Here is a 16,475-nt window from a genome sequence, read left to right as displayed (position 1 = left end):
AACTCTGGACAAACTAAAAGCAGTATAAATCTTTTAAAGGAACCGTATTTCAAAACCCTTCTACTCCATCCTCACTTCATGGTGGGCAGAGTAAAACAACCCAAAATAATATATAAAGACCAAATATAAATACCTCTTAAGTATTCATATAAAATTATTTTTTCATATCTATTCTGAAGAGTCATAAGCTATCTAGTAATTACCAAGATTTAAAAATAATCATGCTTGATTTTACTTCGGTAAAGAACACTTTGAACAAGATTATGAACATACTCCTGGAAAAACACAACACACTTTACATATTTCAGACTACTTGGTATTCTAAAGAAGCTTACAATGCATTGGGGATCAACTCTGTCCCACTTAATTTTTCTCCCTACTGTATTTTCAATGTAGCTATCATTGACTAACATTTTGAAATTTCACACATTTATTGAAAAGTAGCTATCCAACTAGCCTTCTACTTTCCTCAGAGGATTTCAGAGTGCTTTATATTTGGTTCATGAAACACATCAAATCCCAACTTTTTAATAAGAGGACTGACTAATAGGATTATTCTCATTAAATAAACAGGGGAGCTATCTCACGGAACAGCATAATTAGCTAAAGACTTGTATTTCAAGATATATGAGGGTTCAAGTAAGGAACTAAAGTATAATAAACACCTCTCACCTGTATAAGGACACCCACCTTCCTCTTACTTGCTGAGGCCATAAAGCACCTGGTCATGGCCTTCAAGATCACTGAGGGCGTCAAGAATAACTTTTGATGGCTGAACAGTGTTCCTTCCCTAAACCACAATCTCCCTCTTTTTCTTCTCCCATTCATTACCAGACCAGGACCACCCCAAACCACCAGTGACTGACTACCCATTCAGACCTCTGAATGCTTAACTGGGCAATCTTTCCCTCCTCATCTCAGCAAAATGCACTAATGACCTAACTAAATTAGACTTAGAGTTCCCCAAACACACTTTCCCTTCCTTGCCACAACCTGGTCTATCTGCTGCTGACATTCCCCTTTACATCTCAGTTCTCAAAAGCTTTATCTCCCCCTTCAGGTCTATTTCAAATGCTACCTTCTCCATATAGTGTCCACACCAAACCTCATCCCACCCCCAAACCTAACAGGTCACATGTGCTTATTTGGTACTTGTGTGAGAGCACTTTGTCTCACTGCTTTATTCTCCACCTGTTTAATAGCACCAAAGCATTGTCTATTGATTCCCTATTATAACTAGTTGTAAATCTTGAGTTTTCACCCCAAGAGAACATATTTTTTGTTTAGCACCAACAAAAAGGTCTACCAGGTATAGGAGCTGATAGGAGATAGTGTGGTTCTTAGTCCCAGCTACATATTAGAATCCTCTGGAAAGCTTTTCTTTAAAAATATTCATGCTGTGTCCTACCTCAAATTTAATCAGAATCTCTGAGGACAGGTTATGAGGTGATTCTTATTTATTTCCAGGATTGTGAATCACTGGAGAGCAAAAAAGTACCAACAGGGTTAAGAGATCTGTGTTTCCATTTCGCTGCTAGAACAAGTCATTTCCTATTTTATTCTTCTTATCTAGTTAATCCCAACACCTTCCACCCTATTTTAGGCTCTACTGACCTGTCAAACTACCAAAACAGCTTTCCACTGGTCTCCCTACCTGGACCGTCTCTTGGTTTCAGTTCAGACTGTGATCTCAGGGTGGTGAGATTGAGCCTCATGTCAGGCTCCATGCTCAGCTCAGAGTCTGCTTTAGATTCTCTCCCCTCTCCCTCTGCCTGTCCCACTTGTGCTCTCTCTTTAAAATAAGTAAGTAAATCTTTAAAAAACAAAAAAAGATTATAGGATGCAGTTAAAACGAAGTTTATAGCTATAAATTCATATATTAAAAAGGAAGAAAGGGGGCATCTGGGTGGCTTAGTCAGTTAAGCAACAGAGTCTTGGTTTTGGCTGGGGCCACGATCTCAGGGTCAGGAGACTGAGCCTTCTATTGGGCTCTGTGCTCAGTGCAGAATCTGCTTGAGATTCTCTCTCTCCCTCTCCCTCTGCCCCTCCTCCCCTTCAAAAATGATAAATCTTTAAAAAACATTAAATTAAAAATAATAAAAAATTGAAAAGGAAAATAGATCTCAAATTAATAACACTAACTTTACACCTCAGAGAACTAAAAGAACAAACTAAATCTAAAGCTAACAGAAAAAAGGAAATGATAAAGATTACAAGAGATTAATAATACAGAAAAACAATGATGGGGGGCAGGGGGGGAAATCAACCCAACTAAGAGTTTAATTTTTTTAAAAGATCAACAAAAGTAATGAGCCCATAGCTAAATTAAGAAAAAAGAGAGAAGCCTCAATTCACAAAAAAGAGGGTAAATTCCCAGTGCATTCATTCTATGAAGCCAGGGCTACCCTGATACCAAAGCCAGACAAAAGACACCACAACAAAACTACAGACCAACATTCCTGATAAATACTGATGCAAAAATCCTCAACAAAATACTAGCACAACAAATTCAACAACACATTTAAAAAATTATACACCATGATGACATGGTTCCTGGAATTCAAGGATGGTTCAACATACAAAAAAATCATCTGATTAGCATTTAAAAATCACCACTACATTAACAGAATGAAGGACAAAAATCACAGTCTTCTCAATCGATGCAGGAAAAGCATTTGACAAGAGTCAACACTCTTTCATGATAAAAACACTTGTTAGGAACAGAAGAAACTACCTCAACATAATAAAAGCTGAAAGCTAACATCAGTCAATGGTGAAAGAGTGAAAACTTTTCCTCTAAGACCAGGAACAATACAAGGAGGCCCACTCTCACCACTTTTATTGACACAGTATTGGAATTCTTAGCAAGAGCAATTAAGCAAGAAAAATAAAAGGCATCCAACTAGAAAGGAAAAGCAAAATATCTTGGTTCACAAATGACATGATCTTGTATGTAGAAAACTTCTTAAAGATTCTAAAGTAAAAAACCATTAGAACTAATAAACAAAATCAGTAAAGTTGAAGGATACAAAATTAACATGCAACAATTGTGTTTCTATACACTAACAATGAGCAATCTGAAAAGGAAATTAAGAAAACAATTTCATTTACAACAGCATCAAAAAGAATACTTAGAAATAAATCTAATAAAGAAGGTGAGGGACTTATACCCCCAAAACTACAAAATGTTGCTAAAATAAATTAAAAGCAGCTACAAATGGAAAGCAGTCCCATGTTTATGGATTGAAAAACTTAACATTGTTAAAATGTCAGTACTACCCAAAGCAAACTACAGATTCAACACAATCACTATCAAAATCCCAAAGACTTATTTTGCAGAAATTCAAAAAATCATCCTAAAATTCATATGGAATCTAAAGGGTCCCCAAACAGCCAAAACAATTATTTTAAAAAGAACAAACTTAGAAGACTGACACTTTTTGATCTCAAACATACTACAAAGCTACAATAATCAAAACAGTATGGTACTGCCGTAAAGATAAATATAGAGACTACTGGAATAGAATGGAGTCTAGAAATAAACTCTCATATATAGAGACAGATGACCTTAGTAGAATGCCAAGACCACTCAATAAGGAAAGGACAGTCCCTTCAATAAATGGTGTTAAGGAAAACTAGATATCCACAAGCAAAAGACTGAAGTTAGACCTTTATCTTATACCATGCACAAAAATAAATTCAGAATGGGTTAAAGACCTAAACATAAGCCCCAAAACCATAAAACATAGGGGAAAAACTTCATGACATTAGATAAAATGATTTCTTGGATGTGACACTAAAAAGAACAGGTAACAAAAGCAAAAAATAAAGTGAGACTACATCAAACTTTAAGACTTTTTTTTTTTTAGGATTTTTATTTATTTGAGAGAGAGACAGAGTATGAGCAGGGGGAAGGGCAGAGGGAGAGGGAAAAGCAGGCTCCCCGCTGAGCAGAGCCCAACTCCGGGCTCGATCCCAGGACCCTGGGATCATGACCTAAACCAAAGGGAGACACTTAACTGAGCCACCCAGGTGCCCCAAACATTAAGACTTTTGTTCATCAAAGGACACAACTGACGTGAAAAGGCAACATCTGTACCATAGATACAGACAGTGGAATACCCTGCAGCCTTAAAATGGTAAGAAATCCTGTCACATGCTACACCGTGGATGAACCTTGAGGACATTATGTTAAGTGAAATAAGCCAGTTGCAGGGGTGCCTGGGTGGCTCAGTCAGTTAAGCCTTTGGCTCAGGTCATGATCCCAGGGTCCTGGGATCAAGCCCAGAGTTGGGCTCTCTGCTCATCAAGGAGCCTGCTTCTCCCTCTCCCTGCTGCTCCCCCCACCCCCGCCCCCTGGGTGGCTCAGTCAGTTGAATGACTGCCTTCGGCTCAGGTCATGATCCCCTGCTCTCTCTCTCTTCAGAGCCTGCTTCTCTCTTCCACCCCCCCCCCTTGTGCTCTCTCTCTGTCAAATAAATGGAAGGAAGGAAGGGAGGAAGGAAAGCCAGCCAGCCACAAAAGGACAAATACTATATGATTCCACAAGTATGAGGTATCTAAAATAGTCAAACTCATAGATAGAGAAAGTAGAATGGTGGTTATCAGGCTGGGAGAAGGGAGCAAAGGAGAATTCTTGTTTAATGGGTTTCAGTTCTACAAAATGAAAAATTTCAGGAGATCTGTTCCACAACAATGTAAATATACTTAATACTGAAACTACACTTACAAATGGTTACAGTGCTAAAGTTTATATGTTCTTTTACCACAATAAAAAAGACACACTTAAAACAAAAAGTTAAGTTTAAAACTGTAGAGCTGTATATAAGAGCAATGACCCCATTTTTGTTTTGAAAAAATAAAAACAGCTAACATTTAAGTGCATACTATATGCCAAGCTCTGATTTACCCACTTATTATGTATTAATGCTGTTAATCATACAACTCTAAAAGGTCAGTAATGCTATTACCATCCCATTTTACAGATGAGAAAACTGAGACACAGGTTACTGAGCATGTCAAAAAACACAAAGCCAGGGTTTTTTTGTTTTGGTGTGGGTTTTTTTTTTTTTTTTTAAGATTATTTATTTATTTGAGAGAGAGCGCGCACAAACGGGGGGTTGGGAGGAGCAGAGGGCGAGGGAGCAGACTCCCCACTGAGCAGGGAGCCCAATGTGGGGCTCAATCCCAGGACCCCGAGATCATGACCTGAACAGAAGGCAAATGCTTAACTCTCTGAGCCACCCAGGTGCCCCTAAAGATTTATTTGAGAGACAGAACACATGCACAAGTGCAGGGGCAGGGTGGGGGGCGGCAGACAGAGAATGAGGGAGAGAGAGAATCCTCAAGCAGACTTCCCACTGAGCGCAGAGCCCACTGTGGGACTTGATCCCAGGATCCTGGGATCATGACCTGAGCCAAAATCCAGAGTTGGCTACTTAACCAAGTGGGCCACCCAGGCAACCCCCAAAGTCAGGTTTTAAATGCAGGCCCTCTTGAGACACTATCCATGCTCTTAACCTCTATGCAGTACATACAGAAAAGTCTGGAAAGATAATAAACCAAACTATTAACATTCTCTTAGATTCTCTCTGATCGTGATGGAGTTTTCACTTCATACTCTTCTATTAAATTTATGAAAAGATTATGTACTGCTTTTTATAATGAAAAGCGAAAGGAGATATTGACATTTTCAAAAAGTATACTTAATGTAACAGCAAGGTCTCTATCCCTACTAACAATGACTTTATTTACTTGTATCTCTGGACTCAGACTCTCCACTACAGTAAAGCTACTCTATTTGCTATAACACACTTTTTCTGCTTTCTTCTCTGCTTCCATAAGCTATCCTTCCCCTGAAATATCCTCTCCTATACTCTAATGCACACCTTCTGATTTACCTCTTCACTTCTATTTTTGTAATTTATCAAAACCCAGTTCTTAACTCACCTCCTTCAGGAGGCCTTCCTGTCCTTACCTATACCATTTTTCACCTATTTAATATGCTAAAAAATTGCCCTATAGAGGCTTTATTTGTGTCCCTCATAGAGCCATCAGCAAAGTTCCTTGAAGATGTTACTACTCCTTCTCCCACAGGCAAGGACACTCCAGGGGCATGAAATATACTTAGCACCGAAATCTAGATTTCTAAAGACTTTCCTACCAGAAACAAAAGCTCCTTAGAGATAGGACTGATTCCAGATCTGGATAGGGAAATTACAAGGTAAATCTGATTTGTCTTGCGCCAGAAGGCCAGGATGCAATCAGAGACTAATGCAGGAGGGTCAAAAGGATATAGAAGCCACTCTGAAAGTGGTATCACTGACTGAAACTGAGACAATCTGAACATCAAAAAGAGTAAGGATTGTAACTTATTTTAATGTTTAATGAAGGAAGGGGCACCTGGGTGGCTCGGTCAGTTAAATACCTGACTTGATTTTGGCTGGGGTTGTGATCGCAGAGTCATGAGATGGAGCCCCACTTCTGGCTCCCTGCTGGGCGTGGAATTCTGGTTGGGATTCTCTCTCCCTCTCCCTCTGTCCCTCCCCACTGCGCTCCCACACTCTCTTTCTCTCTTGGGGCAGGGAAATGAAGGGGAAAAAAATCCAAAGGTCCCTACACTGAAAAATGAGGAAACTAAACAAACATTTGTAATCACTGGAAGTGACCAATATATTACCATTACATGTCTGTTGAGTAGGAATATTACCATTTTTAGGTAGAACATAGTTTATTAACCAGTTGATGAGGAAGAACTTCCTTAGAGGGAAAAAGAAAAAATCAGCCAGTAAACGACAGAATGGGGTTAGAAGGGGAATCACTATTTGCAACCCCTATTGAAATAATCATCAGGCAAGGATCATCACGGATACTAAAACCACTTGGAGAAAGATCATTGAAGAAAAGCATATTCTCACCGTGCCAGAGTATCCCCCAGAGATTACTCAGTCATTGCAAAGTGAAAAATATATGTTTACAATGGCGATCTGGCAGCAACCTCTTTAACCAAATGATCAAATTTAGGAGTGGGACAACCAGGCATTCTGTGTCCCCTAATGTGATACACTACAAGGTACACAGCATCACCTATGAGTCTTTTCAAGTGAATCTTGACAGATCCTAGTTACGCCTTTGGACCTAATATCTGACTGAAGGAAAATACAGGGGATAAAAGAACTTAAAGACACTATGAGGAAATAATGAGATAATCAAGAATATATGACGTTCTGCAAGACAACTGACTAGTCTCTTTAAGAAGTCAGCATCAGGAGGGCGCCTGGGTGGCTCAGTTGGTTAAGCGACTGCCTTCGGCTCAGGTCATGATCCTGGAGTCCTGGGATCGAGTCCCGCATCGGGCTCCCCGCTCAGCGGGGAGTCTGCTTCTCCCTCTGACCCTCCCCCCTCTCATGCTCTCTCTCTCTATCTCATTCTCTCTCTCAAATAAATAAATTTTTAAAAAAAATTAAAAAAAAAAAGAAGTCAGCATCAGGAAATAAAGATGAGAGGACTCTTCTAAATTAAAAGAGACTGAGAGACATGACAACTAAATGCTATTTGTGAGCTCTGATAAGATCTTAATTCCAAAAAACAACAAAAAGCAAAAAATACAACTATTAAAGATGCCTAGGGGATAACTGAAAAATCTGAATAGGATTGACTGTTAGATGATGTTAGGGAATTCTTGTCAATTTTCTTAAATGTAATCATGGCATTGTAATTAAGAAAGAAGAGTGTCCTTGTCATTAAAAGAAGCATGCTGAATATTTAACGGGTGTGGTGTCACGTTGTCTGTGACTTACTCTCAAATGTTTCAACAAATACACAAATGCAATACACACACAAGCAGACACAAAGCAAACAGGGCAAAATATTAATTTACGTGATGAGTATACTGCAATTAGTTATGAATATTCTTTAAACTTTTCCATGTTTGAAATTTTTCACAATAAAAAGCTAGGGAAATTTAATAAAGTTGTAAAATAAGGGGAAAAATAATTCCTTGTCTCTAACTTTCACTTAGCATCTCCTTGTAATTTATCTTTTTCTTAATTAAAGCATACTTCACATATAATATTAGTTTCAGGTGCACAACATCCTGATTCGATCACTTATCTTTTTTTATTTTTTTTTCACTTATCTTTTTTTAAAGTACTTCCTGTCTGTACAAGTAACCTTAAGTCCCTTGAGGACACTTAAATTATTACAGGTTTACAAATATACAAATAGCTCAATGGATGTTGTTATTCATAAGTAACACAAAAGACCAGTTTGATAAAAACCAAAATGTCTGTTAATTTCAAGTCCTAGCTAGGATATGGAACAATACAAAGCTTTTGATGATAGGAGTATAACTATAATCACATTGGAAAACAATTTGGCACCATCAAAATAAAGCTTAACACATACATATCCTGACTCAAGAATTTTTCTGACGGGATATACATACCCAGGAGAAACTTTTGCACATAGGCATCAGGAGTTAGGTATAAGAATATTTAAAGCAGCACTGTTTACAAGAACAAAAACCTGGAACAACCCAAATTTCCATTAACAAAGAAATGAATAAACTATGATAGATGCATTCACTGGAATATCATAGAGCAACGAAAATGAACGAACTAGAGCTACACACATGAATGAATCTCAAGAACATAATGTTAAAGAAAGCAAGCTGCATAAGAATACTAGCAGTGATTTCATTTATAAAAATTTCAAAAACATCAAAAGTAAACAATGCATTATCTAAGGAATCAAACATATGGAAAAGCAAATGAATGATAAACACAAAATTCAGGATAAGTAGTTCCTCTTGTGTGAGGAACACACTGAAGCCTGCTGGTTTTACTACTAATGTTCTTTTTAAGAACTTAGATGCTAAGTATATAGGCATTTACTGTATCATTTTTTTTTTAGATTCTATTAACGATTTACTATTATTCAAAATCTAATTTTTTTTAGATTCCATTAATGATTTACTATTACTCAAAATCTAATAACTGAGTAAAAAAAAGATAATAACTGACTTTAAGGTCAAAAACAATACTAAATTATTCACATAATAACTGCACTTACATTTCTCTGCATTTATTTAGTAGTGAACAATGCAAAGTTGTCAGTATTCAAATAGTCAAACCTATCAGGAGTACTAATTTGCAAAATAATGAGGAATAAAATAAATCCCCCCACCCAAAAAGCCATGCCCCATTTGAGGAAAAAAACAAACGCCATGCCATATCTAATGGCACTTACAGTTACCTATTTTACTGAATGATTTAAGCTCAAGCTTGATGAGTAAGACAAAGTAGCCTTCAGAATCTGATACAAAAGGTTGCCCTTTTGCACCTTTTATCAAGGTAGAATCATTACATAGAGGTTCATAATATGGAGAAGTCTCTGTTGCCTCTTACTTTATGATGATAAGGAAATTGCTAATGTCACAATTTCATTTATCTTTTATACCCTAACCACTAGAGGCCTGAGCCCATGACCCAAATAAATGCCACAGTAGCAGACCCCAGGGGACAGGGTTTTTAGGAATGCTTTCCAACAGACATGGCACAGCTCTAATGTATCAGGAAGAAGTCCCTACTGAACCTTGCAATAAAACAGAGAAGTCACTGGAGACAAAAACAGGAGAGAACTTGTTTTTAATGTAAGAACACTTTACTATGAGATCTACCCTCTTAACAAATGTAAGTATCAAATATAATTTCCCTTGTTGTAGGTACAATGTTGAATAGTGGATGTCTAGAGCCTATTCATCTTGTAGGACTCAAACTTTAAGCCTGCTGATTAGTAGCTCCCCATTTCTCCCCCCTCCCAGGCCGTGGCAGCCACCATTATATTCTTCGATTCTATGAATTTGCCTATTTTAGATACCTCATGTAAGTAGAATCATGCAGTGTCTTTCTGTAACCAGCTTATTCCAGGCAGTATAATATGGCATATTGCAGAATTTCCTTCTTTTTTGAGGCTGTGTTGTATTCCACTGTGTGTATATATACCACATTTTGTTTATCCATTCACCCATCCATGGACATTCTGGTTGTTTCCACAACTTAGCCACTGTGAACAGTGCTATAAGAAGAGAACTTATTTGCAATGTATAATTCGAGGGAAGTTCCACAGGGTTCTTCTACCAGGTTCAACTACAGCTGCCAAACACATTGAGAAAAGAAGACCTAGCTTACAGAGTATGTTGAATTGCTCTTTATTCAAAGCCAGACACAAGACTGATACCAATCAAAGAAATCGAAATAAAAAGACACAATTGTTGAGCTAGGAGTACTACCTGCCCAAGCATAAGTAAGCAAATGCCTCATATCAAAACAGTGAGATCAGGAGAGGTTTGGGATCAAGCAGAAAGGGTAATAATCATATTTATACTCCATTGCATTAAACTTTACTATGCAGAGATTCATGGTGGTTGCTCTATAGAGTACGCCTGCCTATATTATTACATCTACTAAATGGGTTTGCTATTAATATCAGGGACAATTCCTCATTAGTACAGGAGTTACCACGCTATTGCTTCTCTCTTCTAACATCTAGAGCTAAGTATGTGCTTAGCTATGTGCTTATGTGTCTGTTATGTCACCCCTACCAAATTCACCAAGACGAAACTAAAAATTTTGTATGCTGGGACGCCTGGGTGGCTCAGTCGTTAAGCATCTGCCTTCAGCTCAGGTCATGATTCCAGGATCCTGAGATCGAGTCCGACATCGGGCTCCTTGCTCAGCGGGGAGCCTGCTTCTCCCTCTCCCTGCCACTCCCCCTGCTTGTGCTCTCTCTGACAAATAAATAAAATCTTTAAAAAAATAAAAATAAAAATTTTGTATGCCAAACCTGAAAAAGATTCACCCCCCCAAAAAAACTACTAAAACTTCTATCTACAAACTGTATGAACAATGTAAGATCACACTTACTTCCATCTCAAAAAAAAAGAGTTAAAGACTTGTTCACCTTTTGATTACCTACCAACCAAACGATGCTTGCTTTTTACAAGTTCTACTGGAATATAAATATAACTCATGCCAAAACCCCAGCATACCTGTTTATAATAATTTAAGCATGTCAATAAAAGGTATCTCCACTGACCACCACAATGTCCTCAAACCAACAATGGTCTTTTATAAGATCAATGAGCTTTCTAAGAAGCTATGACAGTTGTATCCAATCACCTAACTTACAGCAGTACCTAGTGATGGTGTGAGATAATGCGAGGAATTTAAAGATAATCCCTATAAATACAAAGTATAATACGGTAATATCTCCATCAGTGATGAAGATGAGTTCCAGAAACACCCTGCATTATCAGGAACTTTGTTATGGAAGGACAAAGAGTTTCAGAGGACACGGTCACATTTTAAAGATGCTATATGTTGGAAGAGCAATTCCTTCCTCAATTTCCAGCTGCAACCCCCAAGATGCCCAGCTACTCACTTTCTTCCTGGAGACCCAATTCATCACCTTACCTTGCCACTGCTTCTTTGAAAGAATCTACTGCAAGAATTTGTTCAGAATTTTCATAAACAGATGGAAGCAGGAATGGGTGTGGGGGGGATAGGCAAAATGGGTGAAGGGGAGTGGGAGATACAGGCTTCCAGTTTGGAATGAGTAAGTCACAGGAATAAAAGGCACAGCATAGGACATATAGTCAATGATATTGTAATAGTGTTGTATAGTGACAGATGGTAGCTACACTTGTGGTGAGCATAGCCTAAGGTAGAGAGATCGTGAATCACTCTGTTGTACACCTGAAACTAATGTAACATTGTGTGTCAACTATACTCAAACTAAAAAACTTAAAAAAAGTTCTAAATACTGTGAGAATTACTAAAATGTAACAGAGATACAAAGTAAGCAAATGCTATTAGAAAAATGACACTTGCTTGACACAGGATTGTCACAAACCTTCAATTTGTAAAAAACAGAGCATGTGTAAAGCACAATAAAATAGGTGTATATATGTGTGTGTGCATATACATATATAGGTATACCTACATATACATCCATTTCTAGCTTTTCTTTAATTTCTCTCAGCAATGATATGTATTTTTTAGTGTAGAGATCTTTCTTTGCTTTTATTAGATTTTTCCTAGTTGTTTGATTCCCTTGGGTGCGTGCTCGCTTCGGCAGCACATATACTAAAACTGGAATGATTTCCTTGGGTGCTACTGTAAGTAACATCTTTTATAATTTTATTTTTCAATAGCTTTATGGACAAACAAAAATTGTTTTTGTAATAAAAACAAAAATAAAATTTTCATAAACAAATGATACTTCTCCCTAAACATTGTTAAACCTTCCTTATAATTGGGACACCTGGGTGGCTCAGTCGGTTAAGCATCTGCCTTCAGCTCAGGTCATGATCCCAGGGTCCTGGGATGGAGTACGGCATCAGACTCCTTGCTCCACGGGGAACCTGCTTCTCCCTCTGCCTGCCGTTCCCCCTGCTTGGGTGTGCGTGCTCTCCCGTGCGCTCTCTCTGACAAATAAATAAATAAAATCTTAAAAAAAAAAAAAACCCTTTCTTATAACTAAGTGTAATAAATAGTATTAGACATGAGACCACATGCATAATAAAACCACTGAACATTGTGCTAAGTATTTTGCATGCTCTCTTATCCACCGTCCCCTCAACTCCATGAAGAGGATACACTATTAGCCTTCTACTACAAATTTTTTTTTTGAGATTCTGCTATACTTTATTACTACAAATTTAAGAGAGATCTTGGCCAAGGACCTGGTAGCAAAGATTTAACCCCAGGTCAGACTATAAACCCAGTCTCCTTCCATTCATACTATACTCTTTTAAGTTCTTATATTTTATAAATGGTTACAAATCACTCAGGTCCTTCTCAGCTGATCCTTTAACTACAAACAAGATAGCACCTGCCCTGGACTATTTACTAAGGGCTTGAATGCTCTTTGCTTTCCTTCTCAGGCCTTTCACCTCTTAAGTTAAGAAACTGAGTGCCTATAGTGTACAAGGTAGAGAAAATGAAAATATGTAAAGCACAGCCTCCATCCTCAAAATATTCTTACAGACTCCTAGGAACTAGGTGTAAACTACTATACTACTATTAAAACTAGTAAGATAGAAAAGTAGGGATCCGAAGGGGTACGTGCACCCCGATGGTTATAGCAGCAATGTCCACAATAGCCAAACTGTGGAAAGAGCCAAGATGTCCATCGACAGATGAATGGATAAAGAAGATGTGGTATATATATACAATGGAATATTATGCAGCCATCAAAAGGAATGAGATCTTGCCATTTGCAACGACGTGGATGGAACTGGAGGGTATTATGTTGAGTGAAATAAGTCAAAAAGAGAAAGACATGTATCATATGATCTCACTGATATGAGGAATTCTTAATCGCAGGAAACAAACTGAGTGTTGTTGGAGTGGGGGGAGGGGTGGGAGGGATGGGGTGACTGGGTGATAGACACTGGGGAGGGTATGTGCTCTGGTAAGCATTGTGAATTGTGCAAGACTGTTGAATCTCAGATCTGTACCTCTGAAACAAATAATGCAATATATGTTAAGAAAAAAAAAAGAAGAAGAAGAAGAAGAAGGTAGCGGGAGGGGAAGAATGAAGCAGGGGAAATTGGAGGGGTAGACGAACCATGAGAGACGATGGACTCTGAAAAACAAACAGGGTTCTAGAGGGGAGGGGGGTGGGAGGATGGGTTAGCCTGGTGGTGGGTATTGAGGAGGGCACATTCTGCATGGAGCACTGGGTGTTGTGCACAAACAATGAATCATGGAACACTTCATCTAAAACTAATGATGTAATGTATGGGGATTAACATAAGAATAAAAAAAAAAAAGAATGGACACTTCTATAAGGAAATACCATCAAACATCAGAAAACCTCAATTTTCAAGTAAAAGGGATTTTACTCATATAAAGAACCAAAACTTTACTTAAAATTAAACATCTTAGAGGCACCTGGCTGGCTTAGTTAGAAGAGCATGCAACTCTTGATCTCAGGGTTGTGAGTTCGAGCCCCACATTAGATGCAGAGATTACTAAAAAAAAAAAAAAAAGCTTAAAAAATAAATTAAGCATCTTAGATAAAAATATTTTCTACCTTAAGCATAAAACACAGCATAATACTAAAAATACCTAACACTGAGAGGCGCCTGGGTAGCTCAGTCGGTTGGGCATCCGACTCTTTATTTTGGCTCTGATGGTGATTTCAGGGTCCTGAGACTGGGCCACGCGACAGGCTCCCCACTTAGTGGGGAGTCTGCTTGAGATTCTCTCCCTCTCCCTCAACACCCCCCCCCCAATAGCATGTGCACTCTCTCTCAAATATTTTTTTTAAATGTTTAAAAAAAAACTTAAGCGTGCCTGGGTGGCTCAGTTGGTTAAGCAACTGCCTTCAGCTCAGTTCATGATCCTGGAGTCCCGGGATCGAGTCCCACATCGGGCTCCCTGCTCAGCGGGGAGTCTGCTTCTCCCTCTGACCCTCCTCCCTCTCATGCTCTCTGTCTCTCATTCTCTCTCTCGCAAATAAATAAAAAATTAAAAAAAAAAAAAAATTAAAAAAAAAGACCTAGGGACGCCTGGGTGGCTCAGTCGGTTAAGCGTCTGCCTTCGGCTCAGGTCATGATCCCAGGGTCCTGGGATCGAGTCCCGCATCGGGCTCCCTGCTCCGCGGGGAGCCTGCTTCTCCCTCTGCCTCTGTCTCTCTCTCTGTCTCTCATGAATAAATAAATAAAATCTTAAAAAAAAAAAAAAAAGACCTAACATCAATTAGTTTTACTAACGTGCAAAGTGTTTTACATACACTTAGTATTTAGTATTCACCAAAACCCTGTACTATCAATGGCCCCATTTTAAAAGGATGTAACATAAAACAGAGAAGTCAAGTTATTTGCCCAAAATCACACAGCTAGTAAATGATGGAGTCATGATTCAAATGCAGCGCATACCTCTATCCAGCCTTGTGATACATTTATCACTGATTCAAACATTCAGTGCCCACCTATTGCATGCATAGCATTATGTTGAGAAATGAGAGGGCAGTGAACAAGATAGCTTATTCATGAACCTCACCTTCTGATTTAAAAACAAATAAGAAAATTAATGAGTTAATTACAGATTGTATAAAATATTCTAAAGGACATCAAGAAGGTGTTGTGAGGAAGTAACTGGGGAAGGCTTACCTCTGTTATGGCCTCTTATAGTTTTGTTCTCAGACTGTTCCCACACAAGCTGGCCAGACAGCCAGGCTGGGGACCAGAGAAGCAGGCAGAGAGAAGACAGACCACTCCTAGTGAAGATGATCAGAGCAGTGGCGAGGAGAAGCCCTAGTGTCATGTTTTCACGAATGTGTTGGCATTTTTCCACAAATCCTAAGGAGACAATGTTCTTTCTACTGAATAATACCATGCCTAAGAAGAGAATATCACCTGTGTCTGATGAATATGGTTTCACAGTAGATTTTCAAAATCTCCACAGGTAAGTGTCTGTACGTATTAACTCATTTAGCATTACAAAATGCAACCTAATTTTAAACTCAACGTAAAACACATTATTCCACTCATGGTACACAATTTCCAAAAGCAAATTATTGGGTTTTTCGTTTTAAATCCAGGTCCCACACAGGCTTCAACAAATTAAAATTTGGAAATTACTTCAAAGAAACAAAAAGACTCATACCAGGTTTAGCATGCTGAGTAGTCCCAATGCTATTTTTAGAAAGAGCAACACTTCTCATGTGCAACTTTTTCCAAATGATACTAACAAGGTCAAGGATCATATCCTATCTAAAAACAAGACCTATACAAATAGCTAGGATCTCTTATACTGCCTTATGTACAAGTGCTGTGACCTGAAGGATTTATTTGTATTTTACATACGTCTTTATGTTTACATACTTTATATTTAAAATATTCATATTACTTATATATACTATTCTTATGTATTTGTTTTCATTCCATTCATTTATATTTTTCGTATGGCAGCGTTGCATTGTACTGACAGCCTTTAAAAAAAAAATGCTTCACGTTTTACCAGCATTCCACATTCAATGGATAATTTGAGCTCCAGAACAACCTTGTGAAATATGTAAGAGTATCATCTTCCCCTCTGCACAGTGGTAGGATTGGAGCTCAGAAAGGTTAGGTAACTTTTGGCTAGTTCAAGATTGCACAGTACTTGGCAAAGGCAGGGCCCTGACCAGGCCTTCAGATTCTTTGTTCATGCTCTTCTCCCCACAGGACGCTACTAATTTAATACCTGAACTTTCATGTGTCTCTCTCTCCAACAAACCTGGACTGTAACTAAGAGCCCTACTACTGCTGCCCTGCCAATACTCGGAGCGTCCAAATGCAACCGGAACACTAGTCCTTTTCAGTAAACATAAAACACGAGCACCCGTTTCGGTCAGGACCCCATTCAGTGCTGGGTTTGCTCCACTGCACAAAACTTACTAAAATACACCCCGGCCTTAAAGCA

At 38.4% G+C, this 16,475-nt stretch overlaps 1 protein-coding gene across 1 annotated transcript in view; it reads right to left on the bottom strand.

The window, feature by feature from the left end:
- Window positions 1-16,475, bottom strand: part of METAP1 (methionyl aminopeptidase 1) — a 68,110-nt gene that overhangs the window by 50,651 nt on the left and 984 nt on the right. The window lies entirely within an intron of this gene.

Source organism: Mirounga angustirostris, unplaced genomic scaffold (genome assembly GCF_029215605.1).
Source record: "Mirounga angustirostris isolate CCGP_5_RB_7025 unplaced genomic scaffold, mMirAng1.0.hap1 SCAF_2, whole genome shotgun sequence".
NCBI lineage: Eukaryota > Metazoa > Chordata > Mammalia > Carnivora > Phocidae > Mirounga > Mirounga angustirostris.
The sequence above is the reverse complement of the archived record's forward strand: the minus strand, read 5'-3'. Positions and strand labels throughout refer to the sequence as shown.